Raw genomic sequence first — 12457 nt, 5'->3', positions numbered from 1 at the left:
TGTTTCAGCCCCTCTGTTTCAGCCCCTCTGTTTCACCCCATCTGTTTCAGACACTCTGTTTCTCGCCCTCTGTTTCAGCCCCTCTGTTTCTCGCCCTCTGTTTCAGCCCCTCTGTTTCAGCCCCTCTGTTTCAGTCCCTCTGTTTCTCGCCCTCTGTTTCAGCCCATCTATTTCTCACCCTCTGTTTCATACCCCTCTGTTTCTCGCCCTCTGTTTCAGCCCCTCTGTTTCAGCCCCTCTGTTTCAGCCCCTCTGTTACAGTCCCTCTGTTTCTCGCCCTCTGTTTCAGCCGCTCTGTTTCAGCCCCTCTGTTTCAGTCCCTCTGTTTCTCGCCCTCTGTTTCTCTCCCTCTGTTTCAGCCCCTGTGTTTCTCGCCCTCTGTTTCATCCCCTCTGTTTCTCGCCCTCTGTTTCAGCCCCTCTGTTTCAGCCCCTCTTTTTCAGCCCCTCTGTTTCAGACCCTCTGTTTCTCGCCCTCTGTTTCAGCCCCTCTGTTTCTCGCCCTCTTTTTCAGCCCCTCTGTTTCTCGCCCTCTGTTTCAACCTCTCTGTTTCTCGCCCTCTGTTTCAGCCCCTCTGTTTCTCGCCCTCTGTTTCAGCCCCTCTGTTTCAGCCCCTCTGTTTCTCGCCCTCTGTTTCAGCCCCTCTGTTTCTCGCCCTCTGTTTCAGCCCCTCTGTTTCAGCCCCTCTGTTTCAGTCCCTCTATTTCTCGCCCTCTGTTTCTCTCCCTCTGTTTCAGACCCTCAGCTTCTCGCCCTCTGTTTCAGCCCCTCTGTTTCAGCCCCTCTGTTTCAGCCCCTCTGTTTCTCGCCCTCTGTTTCAGCCCCTCTGTTTCTCGCCCTCTGTTTCAGCCCCTCTGTTTCTCGCCCTCTGTTTCAGCCCCTCTGTTTCAGCTCCTCTGTTTCAGCCCCTCTATTTCAACCCCTCTGTTTCTCGCCCTCTGTTTCAGCCCCTCTGTTTCTCGCCCTCTGTTTCAGCCCCTCTGTTTCTCGCCCTCTTTATCAGCCCCTCTGTTTCAGCCCGTCTGTTTCAGCCCCTCTGTTTCAGCCCCTCTGTTTCTCGCATTCTGTTTCTCGCCCTCAGTTTCAGCCCCTCTGTTTCTCGCCCTCTGTTTCAGCCCCTCTATTTCAGCCCCTCTGATTCAGCCCCTCTGATTCAGCCCCTCTGTTTCTCTCCCTCTGTTTCAGACCCTCTGTTTCTCGCCCTCTGTTTCAGCCCCTCTGTATCAGCTCCTCTGTTTCAGCCCCTCTGTTTCTCGCCCTCATTCAGCCCCTCTGTTTCTCGCCCTCTGTTTCAGCGCCTCTGTTTCTCGCCCTCTGTTTCAGCCCATCTATTTCTCGCCCTCTGTTTCAGCCCCTCTGTTTCAGCCCCTCTGTTTCAGCACCTCTGTTTCTCGCCCTCTGTTTCAGCCCCTCTGTTTCTCGCCCTCTGTTTCAGCCCCTCTGTTTCTCGCCCTCTGTTTCAGCCCCTCTGTTTCTCGCCCTCTGTTTCAGCCCCTCTGTTTCAGCCCCTCTGTTTCAGTCCCTCTGTTTCTCGCCCTCTGTTTCAGCCCATCTATTTCTCGCCCTCTGTTTCAGCCCATCTGTTTCAGACCCTCTGTTTCTCGCCCTCTGTTTCAGCCCCTCTGTTTCCCACCCTCTGTTTCAGCCCCTCTGTTTCAGCCCCTCTGTTTCAGTCCCTCTGTTTCTCTCCCTCTGTTTCTCGCCCTCTGTTTCAGCCCGTCTGTTTCAGCCCCTCTGTTTCAGTCCCTCTGTTTCTCGCCCTCTGTTTCTCGCCCTCTGTTTCAGCCCCTCTGTTTCTCACCCTCTGTTTCATCCCATCTGTTTCTCGCCCTCTGTTTCAGCCCCGCTGTTTCAGCCCCTCTGTTTCAGACCCTCTGTTTTTCGCCCTCTGTTTCAGCCCCTCTGTTTCTCGCCCTCTTTTTCAGCCCCTCTGTTTCTCGCCCTCTGTTTCAACCTCTCTGTTTCTCGCCCTCTGTTTCAGCCCCTCTGTTTCTCGCCCTCTGTTTCAGCCCCTCTGTTTCAGCCCCTCTGTTTCTCGCCCTCTGTTTCAGCCCCTCTGTTTCCCGCCCTCTGTTTCAGACCCTCTGTTTCAGCCCCTCTGTTTCAGTCCCTCTGTTTCTCACCCTCTGTTTCTCTCCCTCTGTTTCAGACCCTCAGCTTCTCGCCCTCTGTTTCAGCCCCTCTGTTTCAGCCACTCTGTTTCAGCCCCTCTGTTTCAGCCCCTCTGTTTCTCGCCCTCTGTTTCAGCCCCTCTGTTTCTCGCCCTCTGTTCAGCCCCTCTGCTTCTCGCCCTCTGTTTCAGCCTCTCTGTTTCTCGCTCTCTGTTTCAGCCCCTCTGTTTCAGCTCCTCTGTTTCAGCCCCTCTATTTCAACCCCTCTGATTCTCGCCCTCTGTTTCAGCCCCTCTGTTTCTCGCCCTCTGTTTCAGCCCCTCTGTTTCTCGCCCTCTGTTTCAGCCCCTCTGTTTCTCGCCCTCTGTTTCAGCCCCTCTGTTTCAGCCCCTCTGTTTCTCGCCCTCTGTTTCAGCCCCTCTGTTTCGCGCCCTCTGTTTCAGCCCCTCTGTTTCAGCCCCTCTGATTCAGCCCCTCTGTTTCTCGCCCTCTGTTTCAGACCCTCTGTTTCTCGCCCTCTGTTTCAGCCCCTCTGTATCAGCTCCTCTGTTTCAGCCCCTCTGTTTCTCGCCCTCATTCAGCCCCTCTGTTTCTCGCCCTCTGTTTCAGCGCCTCTGTTTCTCGCCCTCTGTTTCAGCCCATCTATTTCTCGCCCTCTGTTTCAGCCCCTCTGTTTCAGCCCCTCTGTTTCAGCCCCTCTGTTTCTCGCCCTCTGTTTCAGCCCCTCTGTTTCTCGCCCTCTGTTTCAGCCCCTCTGTTTCTCGCCCTCTGTTTCAGCCCCTCTGTTTCTCGCCCTCTGTTTCAGCCCCTCTGTTTCAGCCCCTCTGTTTCTGTCCCTCTGTTTCTCGCCCTCTGTTTCTCGCCCTCTGTTTCAGCCCCTCTGTTTCAGCCCCTCTGTTTCAGTCCCTCTGTTTCTCGCCCTCTGTTTCTCGCCCTCTGTTTCAGCCCCTCTGTTTCTCGCCCTCTGTTTCATCCCCTCTGTTTCTCGCCCTCTGTTTCAGCCCCTCTGTTTCAGCCCCTCTGTTTCAGACCCTCTGTTTCTCGCCCTCTGTTTCAGCCCCTCTGTTTCTCGCCCTCTTTTTCAGCCCCTCTGTTTCTCGCCCTCTGTTTCAACCTCTCTGTTTATCGCCCTCTGTTTCAGCCCCTCTGTTTCTCGCCCTCTGTTTCAGCCCCTCTGTTTCAGCCCCTCTGTTTCTCGCCCTCTGTTTCAGCCCCTCTGTTTCTCGCCCTCTGTTTCAGCCCCTCTGTTTCAGCCCCTCTGTTTCAGTCCCTCTGTTTCTCGCCCTCTGTTTCTCTCCCTCTGTTTCAGACCCTCAGCTTCTCGCCCTCTGTTTCAGCCCCTCTGTTTCAGCCACTCTGTTTCAGCCCCTCTGTTTCAGCCCCTCTGTTTCTCGCCCTCTGTTTCAGCCCCTCTGTTTCTCGCCCTCTGTTCAGCCCCTCTGTTTCTCGCCCTCTGTTTCAGCCTCTCTGTTTCTCGCTCTCTGTTTCAGCCCCTCTGTTTCAGCTCCTCTGTTTCAGCCCCTCTATTTCAACCCCTCTGTTTCTCGCCCTCTGTTTCAGCCCCTCTGTTTCTCGCCCTCTGTTTCAGCCCCTCTGTTTCTCGCCCTCTGTTTCAGCCCCTCTGTTTCTCGCCCTCTGTTTCAGCCCCTCTGTTTCAGCCCCTATGTTTCTCGCCCTCTGTTTCAGCCCCTCTGTTTCGCGCCCTCTGTTTCAGCCCCTCTGTTTCAGCCCCTCTGTTTCAGTCCCTCTGTTTCTCGCCCTCTGTTTCTCTCCCTCTGTTTCAGACCCAAAGCTTCTCGCCCTCTGTTTCAGCCCCTCTGTTTCAGCCCCTCTGTTTCTGCCCCTCTGTTTCTCGCCCTCTGTTTCAGCCCCTCTGTTTCTCGCCCTCTGTTCAGCCCCTCTGTTTCTCGCCCTCTGTTTCAGCCCCTCTGTTTCAGCTCCTCTGTTTCAGCCCCTCTATTTCAACCCCTCTGTTTCTCGCCCTCTGTTTCAGCCCCTCTGTTTCTCGCCCTCTGTTTCAGCCCCTCTGTTTCTCGCCCTCTTTATCAGCCCCTCTGTTTCAGCCCATCTGTTTCAGCCCCTCTGTTTCAGCCCCTCTGTTTCTCGCATTCTGTTTCTCGCCCTCAGTTTCAGCCTCTCTGTTTCTCGCCCTCTGTTTAAGCCCCTCTATTTCAGCCCCTCTGATTCAGCCCCTCTGATTCAGCCCCTCTGTTTCTCGCCCTCTGTTTCAGCCCCTCTGTTTCAGCTCCTCTGTTTCAGCCCCTCTGTTTCTCGCCCTCATTCAGCCCCTCTGTTTCTCGCCCTCTGTTTCAGCCCCTCTGTTTCAGCCCCTCTGTTTCAACCCCTCTGTTTCAGCCCCTCTGTTTCTCGCCCTCTGTTTCAGCCGCTCTGTTTCTCGCCCTCTGTTCAGCCCCTCTGTTTCTCGCCCTCTGTTTCAGCCCCTCTGTTTCAGCTCCTCTGTTTCAGCCCCTCTATTTCAGTCCCTCTGTTTCTCGCCCTCTGTTTCAGCCCATCTATTTCTCGCCCTCTGTTTCAGCCCATCTGTTTCAGACACTCTGTTTCTCGCCCTCTGTTTCAGCCCCTCTGTTTCTCGCCCTCTGTTTCAGCCCCTCTGTTTCTCGCCCTCTGTTTCAGCCCCTCTGTTTCAGCCCCTCTGTTTCAGTCCCTCTGTTTCTCGCCCTCTGTTTCAGCCGCTCTGTTTCAGCCCCTCTGTTTCAGTCCCTCTGTTTCTCGCCCTCTGTTTCTCTCCCTCTGTTTCAGCCCCGGTGTTTCTCGCCCTCTGTTTCATCCCCTCTGTTTCTCGCCCTCTGTTTCTCGCCCTCTGTTTCAGCCCTTCTGTTTCAGCCCCTCTGTTTCAGACCCACTGTTTCTCGCCCTCTGTTTCAGCCCCTCTGTTTCTCGCCCTCTTTTTCAGCCCCTCTGTTTCTCGCCCTCTGTTTCAACCTCTCTGTTTCTCGCCCTCTGTTTCAGCCCCTCTGTTTCTCGCCCTCTGTTTCAGCCCCTCTGTTTCAGCCCCTCTGTTTCTCGCTCTCTGTTTCAGCCCCTCTGTTTCTCGCCCTCTGTTTCAGCCCCTCTGTTTCAGCCCCTCTGTTTCAGTCCCTCTGTTTCTCGCCCTCTGTTTCTCTCCCTCTGTTTCAGACCCTCAGCTTCTCGCCCTCTGTTTCAGCCCCTCTGTTTCAGCCCCTCTGTTTCAGCCCCTCTGTTTCAGCCCCTCTGTTTCTCGCCATCTGTTTCAGCCCCTCTGTTTCTCGCCCTCTGTTCAGCCCCTCTGTTTCTCGCCCTCTGTTTCAGCCCCTCTGTTTCAGCTCCTCTGTTTCAGCCCCTCTATTTCAACCCCTCTGTTTCTCGCCCTCTGTTTCAGCCCCTCTGTTTCTCGCACTCTGTTTCAGCCCCTCTGTTTCTCGCCCTCTTTATCAGCCCCTCTGTTTCAGCCCGTCTGTTTCAGCCCCTCTGTTTCAGCCCCTCTGTTTCTCGCATTCTGTTTCTCGCCCTCAGTTTCAGCCCCTCTGTTTCTCGCCCTCTGTTTCAGCCCCTCTATTTCAGCCCCTCTGATTCAGCCCCTCTGATTCAGCCCCTCTGTTTCTCGCCCTCTGTTTCAGACCCTCTGTTTCTCGCCCTCTGTTTCAGCCCCTCTGTATCAGCTCCTCTGTTTCAGCCCCTCTGTTTCTCGCCCTCATTCAGCCCCTCTGTTTCTCGCCCTCTGTTTCAGCGCCTCTGTTTCTCGCCCTCTGTTTCAGCCCATCTATTTCTCGCCCTCTGTTTCAGCCCCTCTGTTTCAGCCCCTGTGTTTCAGCCCCTCTGTTTCTCGCCCTCTGTTTCAGCCCCTCTGTTTCTCGCCCTCTGTTTCAGCCCCACTGTTTCTCGCCCTCTGTTTCAGCCCCTCTGTTTCAGCCCCTCTGTTTCAGTCCCACTGTTTCTCGCCCTCTGTTTCAGCCCATCTATTTCTCGCCCTCTGTTTCAGCCCATCTGTTTCACACCCTCTGTTTCTCGCCCTCTGTTTCAGCCCCTCGGTTTCTCGCCCTCTGTTTCAGCCCCTCTGTTTCTCGCCCTCTGTTTCAGCCCCTCTGTTTCAGCCCCTCTGTTTCAGTCCCTCTGTTTCTCGCCCTCTGTTTCTCGCCCTCTGTTTCAGCCCCTCTGTTTCAGCCCCTCTGTTTCAGTCCCTCTGTTTCTCGCCCTCTGTTTCTCACCCTCTGTTTCATCCCCTCTGTTTCTCGCCCTCTGTTTCAGCCCCTCTGTTTCAGCCCCTCTGTTTCAGACCCTCTGTTTCTCGCCCTCTGTTTCAGCCCCTCTGTTTCTCGCCCTCTTTTTCAGCCCCTCTGTTTCTCGCCCTCTGTTTCAACCTCTCTGTTTCTCGCCCTCTGTTTCAGCCCCTCTGTTTCTCGCCCTCTATTTCAGCCCCTCTGTTTCAGCCCCTCTGTTTCTCGCCCTCTGTTTCAGCCCCTCTGTTTCTCGCCCTCTGTTTCAGCCCCTCTGTTTCAGCCCCTCTGTTTCAGTCCCTCTGTTTCTCGCCCTCTGTTTCTCTCCCTCTGTTTCAGACCCTCAGCTTCTCGCCCTCTGTTTCAGCCCCTCTGTTTCAGCCACTCTGTTTCAGCCCCTCTGTTTCAGCCCCTCTGTTTCTCGCCCTCTGTTTCATCCATCTGTTTCTCGCCCTCTGTTCAGCCCCTCTGTTTCTCGCCCTCTGTTTCAGCCTCTCTGTTTCTCGCTCTCTGTTTCAGCCCCTCTGTTTCAGCTCCTCTGTTTCAGCCCCTCTATTTCAACCCCTCTGTTTCTCGCCCTCTGTTTCAGCCCCTCTGTTTCTCGCCCTCTGTTTCAGCCCCTCTGTTTCAGCCACTCTGTTTCAGCCCCTCTGTTTCAGCCCCTCTGTTTCTCGCCCTCTGTTTCAGCCCCTCTGTTTCTCGCCCTCTGTTCAGCCCCTCTGTTTCTCGCCCTCTGTTTCAGCCTCTCTGTTTCTCGCTCTCTGTTTCAGCCCCTCTGTTTCAGCTCCTCTGTTTCAGCCCCTCTATTTCAACCCCTCTGTTTCTCGCCCTCTGTTTCAGCCCCTCTGTTTCACGCCCTCTGTTTCAGCCCCTCTGTTTCTCGCCCTCTGTTTCAGCCCCTCTGTTTCTCGCCCTCTGTTTCAGCCCCTCTGTTTCTCGCCCTCTGTTTCAGCCCCTCTGTTTCGCGCCCTCTGTTTCAGCCCCTCTGTTTCAGCCCCTCTGTTTCAGTCCCTCTGTTTCTCGCCCTCTGTTTCTCTCCCTCTGTTTCAGACCCAAAGCTTCTCGCCCTCTGTTTCAGCCCCTCTGTTTCAGCCCCTCTGTTTCAGCCCCTCTGTTTCTCGCCCTCTGTTTCAGCCCCTCTGTTTCTCGCCCTCTGTTCAGCCCCTCTGTTTCTCGCCCTCTGTTTCAGCCCCTCTGTTTCAGCTCCTCTGTTTCAGCCCCTCTATTTCAAACCCTCTGTTTCTCGCCCTCTGTTTCAGCCCCTCTGTTTCTCGCCCTCTGTTTCAGCCCCTCTGTTTCTCGCCCTCTTTATCAGCCCCTCTGTTTCAGCCCATCTGTTTCAGCCCCTCTGTTTCAGCCCCTCTGTTTCTCGCATTCTGTTTCTCGCCCTCAGTTTCAGCCCCTCTGTTTCTCGCCCTCTGTTTCAGCCCCTCTATTTCAGCCCCTCTGATTCAGCCCCTCTGATTCAGCCCCTCTGTTTCTCGCCCTCTGTTTCAGCCCGTCTGTTTCAGCTCCTCTGTTTCAGCCCCTCTGTTTCTCGCCCTCATTCAGCCCCTCTGTTTCTCGCCCTCTGTTTCAGCGCCTCTGTTTCTCGCCCTCTGTTTCAGCCCATCTATTTCTCGCCCTCTGTTTCAGCCCCTCTGTTTCAGCCCCTCTGTTTCAGCCCCTCTGTTTCAGCCCCTCTGTTTCTCGCCCTCTGTTTCAGCCCCTCTGTTTCTCGCCCTCTGTTCAGCCCCTCTGTTTCTCGCCCTCTGTTTCAGCCCCTCTGTTTCAGCTCTTCTGTTTCAGCCCCTCTATTTCAGTCCCTCTGTTTCTCGCCCTCTGTTTCAGTCCCTCTGTTTCTCGCCCTCTGTTTCAGCCGCTCTGTTTCAGCCCCTCTGTTTCAGTCCCTCTGTTTCACGCCCTCTGTTTCTCTCCCTCTGTTTCAGCCCCTGTGTTTCTCGCCCTCTGTTTCATCCCCTCTGTTTCTCGCCCTCTGTTTCAGCCCCTCTGTTTCAGCCCCTCTGTTTCAGCCCCTCTGTTTCAGACCCTCTGTTTCTCGCCCTCTGTTTCAGCCCCTCTGTTTCTCGCCCTCTTTTTCAGCCCCTCTGTTTCTCGCCCTCTGTTTCAACCTCTCTGTTTCTCGCCCTCTGTTTCAGCCCCTCTGTTTCTCGCCCTCTGTTTCAGCCCCTCTGTTTCAGCCCCTCTGTTTCTCGCCCTCTGTTTCAGCCCCTCTGTTTATCGCCCTCTGTTTCAGCCCCTCTGTTTCAGCCCCTCTGTTTCAGTCCCTCTGTTTCTCGCCCTCTGTTTCTCTCCCTCTGTTTCAGACCCTCAGCTTCTCGCCCTCTGTTTCAGCCCCTCTGTTTCAGCCACTCCGCTTCAGCCCCTCTGTTTCAGCCCCTCTGTTTCTCGCCATCTGTTTCAGCCCCTCTGTTTCTCGCCCTCTGTTCAGCCCCTCTGTTTCTCGCCCTCTGTTTCAGCCCCTCTGTTTCAGCTCCTCTGTTTCAGCCCCTCTATTTCAACCCCTCTGTTTCTCGCCCTCTGTTTCAGCCCCTCTGTTTCTCGCCCTCTGTTTCAGCCCCTCTGTTTCTCGCCCTCTTTATCAGCCCCTCTGTTTCAGCCCGTCTGTTTCAGCCCCTCTGTTTCAGCCCCTCTGTTTCTCGCATTCTGTTTCTCGCCCTCAGTTTCAGCCCCTCTGTTTCTCGCCCTCTGTTTCAGCCCCTCTATTTCAGCCCCTCTGATTCAGCCCCTCTGATTCAGCCCCTCTGTTTCTCGCCCTCTGTTTCAGACCCTCTGTTTCTCGCCCTCTGTTTCAGCCCCTCTGTATCAGCTCCTCTGTTTCAGCCCCTCTGTTTCTCGCCCTCATTCAGCCCCTCTGTTTCTCGCCCTCTGTTTCAGCGCCTCTGTTTCTCGCCCTCTGTTTCAGCCCATCTATTTCTCGCCCTCTGTTTCAGCCCCTCTGTTTCAGCCCCTGTGTTTCAGCCCCTCTGTTTCTCCCCCTCTGTTTCAGCCCCTCTGTTTCTCGCCCTCTGTTTCAGCCCCACTGTTTCTCGCCCTCTGTTTCAGCCCCTCTGTTTCAGCCCCTCTGTTTCAGTCCCACTGTTTCTCGCCCTCTGTTTCAGCCCATCTATTTCTCGCCCTCTGTTTCAGCCCATCTGTTTCAGACCCTCTGTTTCTCGCCCTCTGTTTCAGCCCCTCGGTTTCTCGCCCTCTGTTTCAGCCCCTCTGTTTCTCGCCCTCTGTTTCAGCCCCTCTGTTTCAGCCCCTCTGTTTCAGTCCCTCTGTTTCTCGCCCTCTGTTTCTCGCCCTCTGTTTCAGCCCCTCTGTTTCAGCCCCTCTGTTTCAGTCCCTCTGTTTCTCGCCCTCTGTTTCTCACCCTCTGTTTCATCCCCTCTGTTTCTCGCCCTCTGTTTCATCCCCTCTGTTTCAGCCCCTCTGTTTCAGACCCTCTGTTTCTCGCCCTCTGTTTCAGCCCCTCTGTTTCTCGCCCTCTTTTTCAACCCCTCTGTTTCTCGCCCTCTGTTTCAACCTCTCTGTTTCTCGCCCTCTGTTTCAGCCCCTCTGTTTCTCGCCCTCTATTTCAGCCCCTCTGTTTCAGCCCCTCTGTTTCTCGCCCTCTGTTTCAGCCCCTCTGTTTCTCGCCCTCTGTTTCAGCCCCTCTGTTTCAGCCCCTCTGTTTCAGTCCCTCTGTTTCTCGCCCTCTGTTTCTCTCCCTCTGTTTCAGACCCTCAGCTTCTCGCCCTCTGTTTCAGCCCCTCTGTTTCAGCCACTCTGTTTCAGCCCCTCTGTTTCAGCCCCTCTGTTTCTCGCCCTCTGTTTCAGCCCCTCTGTTTCTCGCCCTCTGTTCAGCCCCTCTGTTTCTCGCCCTCTGTTTCAGCCTCTCTGTTTCTCGCTCTCTGTTTCAGCCCCTCTGTTTCAGCTCCTCTGTTTCAGCCCCTCTATTTCAACCCCTCTGTTTCTCGCGTTCTGTTTCAGCCCCTCTGTTTCTCGCCCTCTGTTTCAGCCCCTCTGTTTCAGCCACTCTGTTTCAGCCCCTCTGTTTCAGCCCCTCTGTTTCTCGCCCTCTGTTTCAGCCCCTCTGTTTCTCGCCCTCTGTTCAGCCCCTCTGTTTCTCGCCCTCTGTTTCAGCCTCTCTGTTTCTCGCTCTCTGTTTCAGCCCCTCTGTTTCAGCTCCTCTGTTTCAGCCCCTCTATTTCAACCCCTCTGTTTCTCGCCCTCTGTTTCAGCCCCTCTGTTTCACGCCCTCTGTTTCAGCCCCTCTGTTTCTCGCCCTCTGTTTCAGCCCCTCTGTTTCTCGCCCTCTGTTTCAGCCCCTCTGTTTCAGTCCCTCTGTTTCTCGCCCTCTGTTTCAGCCCCTCTGTTTCACGCCCTCTGTTTCAGCCCCTCTGTTTCAGCCCCTCTGTTTCAGTCCCTCTGTTTCTCGCCCTCTGTTTCTCTCCCTCTGTTTCAGACCCAAAGCTTCTCGCCCTCTGTTTCAGCCCCTCTGTTTCAGCCCCTCTGTTTCAGCCCCTCTGTTTCTCGCCCTCTGTTTCAGCCCCTCTGTTTCTCGCCCTCTGTTCAGCCCCTCTGTTTCTCGCCCTCTGTTTCAGCCCCTCTGTTTCAGCTCCTCTGTTTCAGCCCCTCTATTTCAACCCCTCTGTTTCTCGCCCTCTGTTTCAGCCCCTCTGTTTCTCGCCCTCTGTTTCAGCCCCTCTGTTTCTCGCCCTCTTTATCAGCCCCTCTGTTTCAGCCCATCTGTTTCAGCCCCTCTGTTTCAGCCCCTCTGTTTCTCGCATTCTGTTTCTCGCCCTCAGTTTCAGCCCCTCTGTTTCTCGCCCTCTGTTTCAGCCCCTCTATTTCAGCCCCTCTGATTCAGCCCCTCTGATTCAGCCCCTCTGTTTCTCGCCCTCTGTTTCAGCCCGTCTGTTTCAGCTCCTCTGTTTCAGCCCCTCTGTTTCTCGCCCTCATTCAGCCCCTCTGTTTCTCGCCCTCTGTTTCAGCGCCTCTGTTTCTCGCCCTCTGTTTCAGCCCATCTATTTCTCGCCCTCTGTTTCAGCCCCTCTGTTTCAGCCCCTCTGTTTCAGCCCCTCTGTTTCAGCCCCTCTGTTTCTCGCCCTCTGTTTCAGCCCCTCTGTTTCTCGCCCTCTGTTCAGCCCCTCTGTTTCTCGCCCTCTGTTTCAGCCCCTCTGTTTCAGCTCTTCTGTTTCAGCCCCTCTATTTCAGTCCCTCTGTTTCTCGCCCTCTGTTTCAGTCCCTCTGTTTCTCGCCCTCTGTTTCAGCCGCTCTGTTTCAGCCCCTCTGTTTCAGTCCCTCTGTTTCACGCCCTCTGTTTCTCTCCCTCTGTTTCAGCCCCTGTGTTTCTCGCCCTCTGTTTCATCCCCTCTGTTTCTCGCCCTCTGTTTCAGCCCCTCTGTTTCAGCCCCTCTGTTTCAGTCCCTCTGTTTCTCGCCCTCTGTTTCAGCCCCTCTGTTTCAGCTCCTCTGTTTCAGCCCCTCTATTTCAACCCCTCTGTTTCTCGCCCTCTGTTTCAGCCCCTCTGTTTCTCGCCCTCTGTTTCAGCCCCTCTGTTTCTCGCCCTCTTTATCAGCCCCTCTGTTTCAGCCCGTCTGTTTCAGCCCCTCTGTTTCAGCCCCTCTGTTTCTCGCCCTCTGTTTCAGCCCCTCTGTTTCTCGCCCTCTGTTCAGCCCCTCTGTTTCTCGCCCTCTGTTTCAGCCCCTCTGTTTCAGCTCCTCTGTTTCAGCCCCTCTATTTCAACCCCTCTGTTTCTCGCCCTCTGTTTCAGCCCCTCTGTTTCTCGCCCTCTGTTTCAGCCCCTCTGTTTCTCGCCCTCTTTATCAGCCCCTCTGTTTCAGCCCGTCTGTTTCAGCCCCTCTGTTTCAGCCCCTCTGTTTCTCGCATTCTGTTTCTCGCCCTCAGTTTCAGCCCCTCTGTTTCTCGCCCTCTGTTTCAGCCCCTCTATTTCAGCCCCTCTGATTCAGCCCCTCTGATTCAGCCCCTCTGTATCTCGCCCTCTGTTTCAGACCCTCTGTTTCTCGCCCTCTGTTTCAGCCCCTCTGTATCAGCTCCTCTGTTTCAGCCCCTCTGTTTCTCGCCCTCATTCAGCCCCTCTGTTTCTCGCCCTCTCTTTCAGCGCCTCTGTTTCTCGCCCTCTGTTTCAGCCCATCTATTTCTCGCCCTCTGTTTCAGCCCCTC

This window comes from Chiloscyllium punctatum, chromosome 22 (assembly GCF_047496795.1).
Source record: "Chiloscyllium punctatum isolate Juve2018m chromosome 22, sChiPun1.3, whole genome shotgun sequence".
In the NCBI taxonomy this organism is placed as follows: domain Eukaryota; kingdom Metazoa; phylum Chordata; class Chondrichthyes; order Orectolobiformes; family Hemiscylliidae; genus Chiloscyllium; species Chiloscyllium punctatum.
This window is presented reverse-complemented; position numbering follows the sequence as displayed.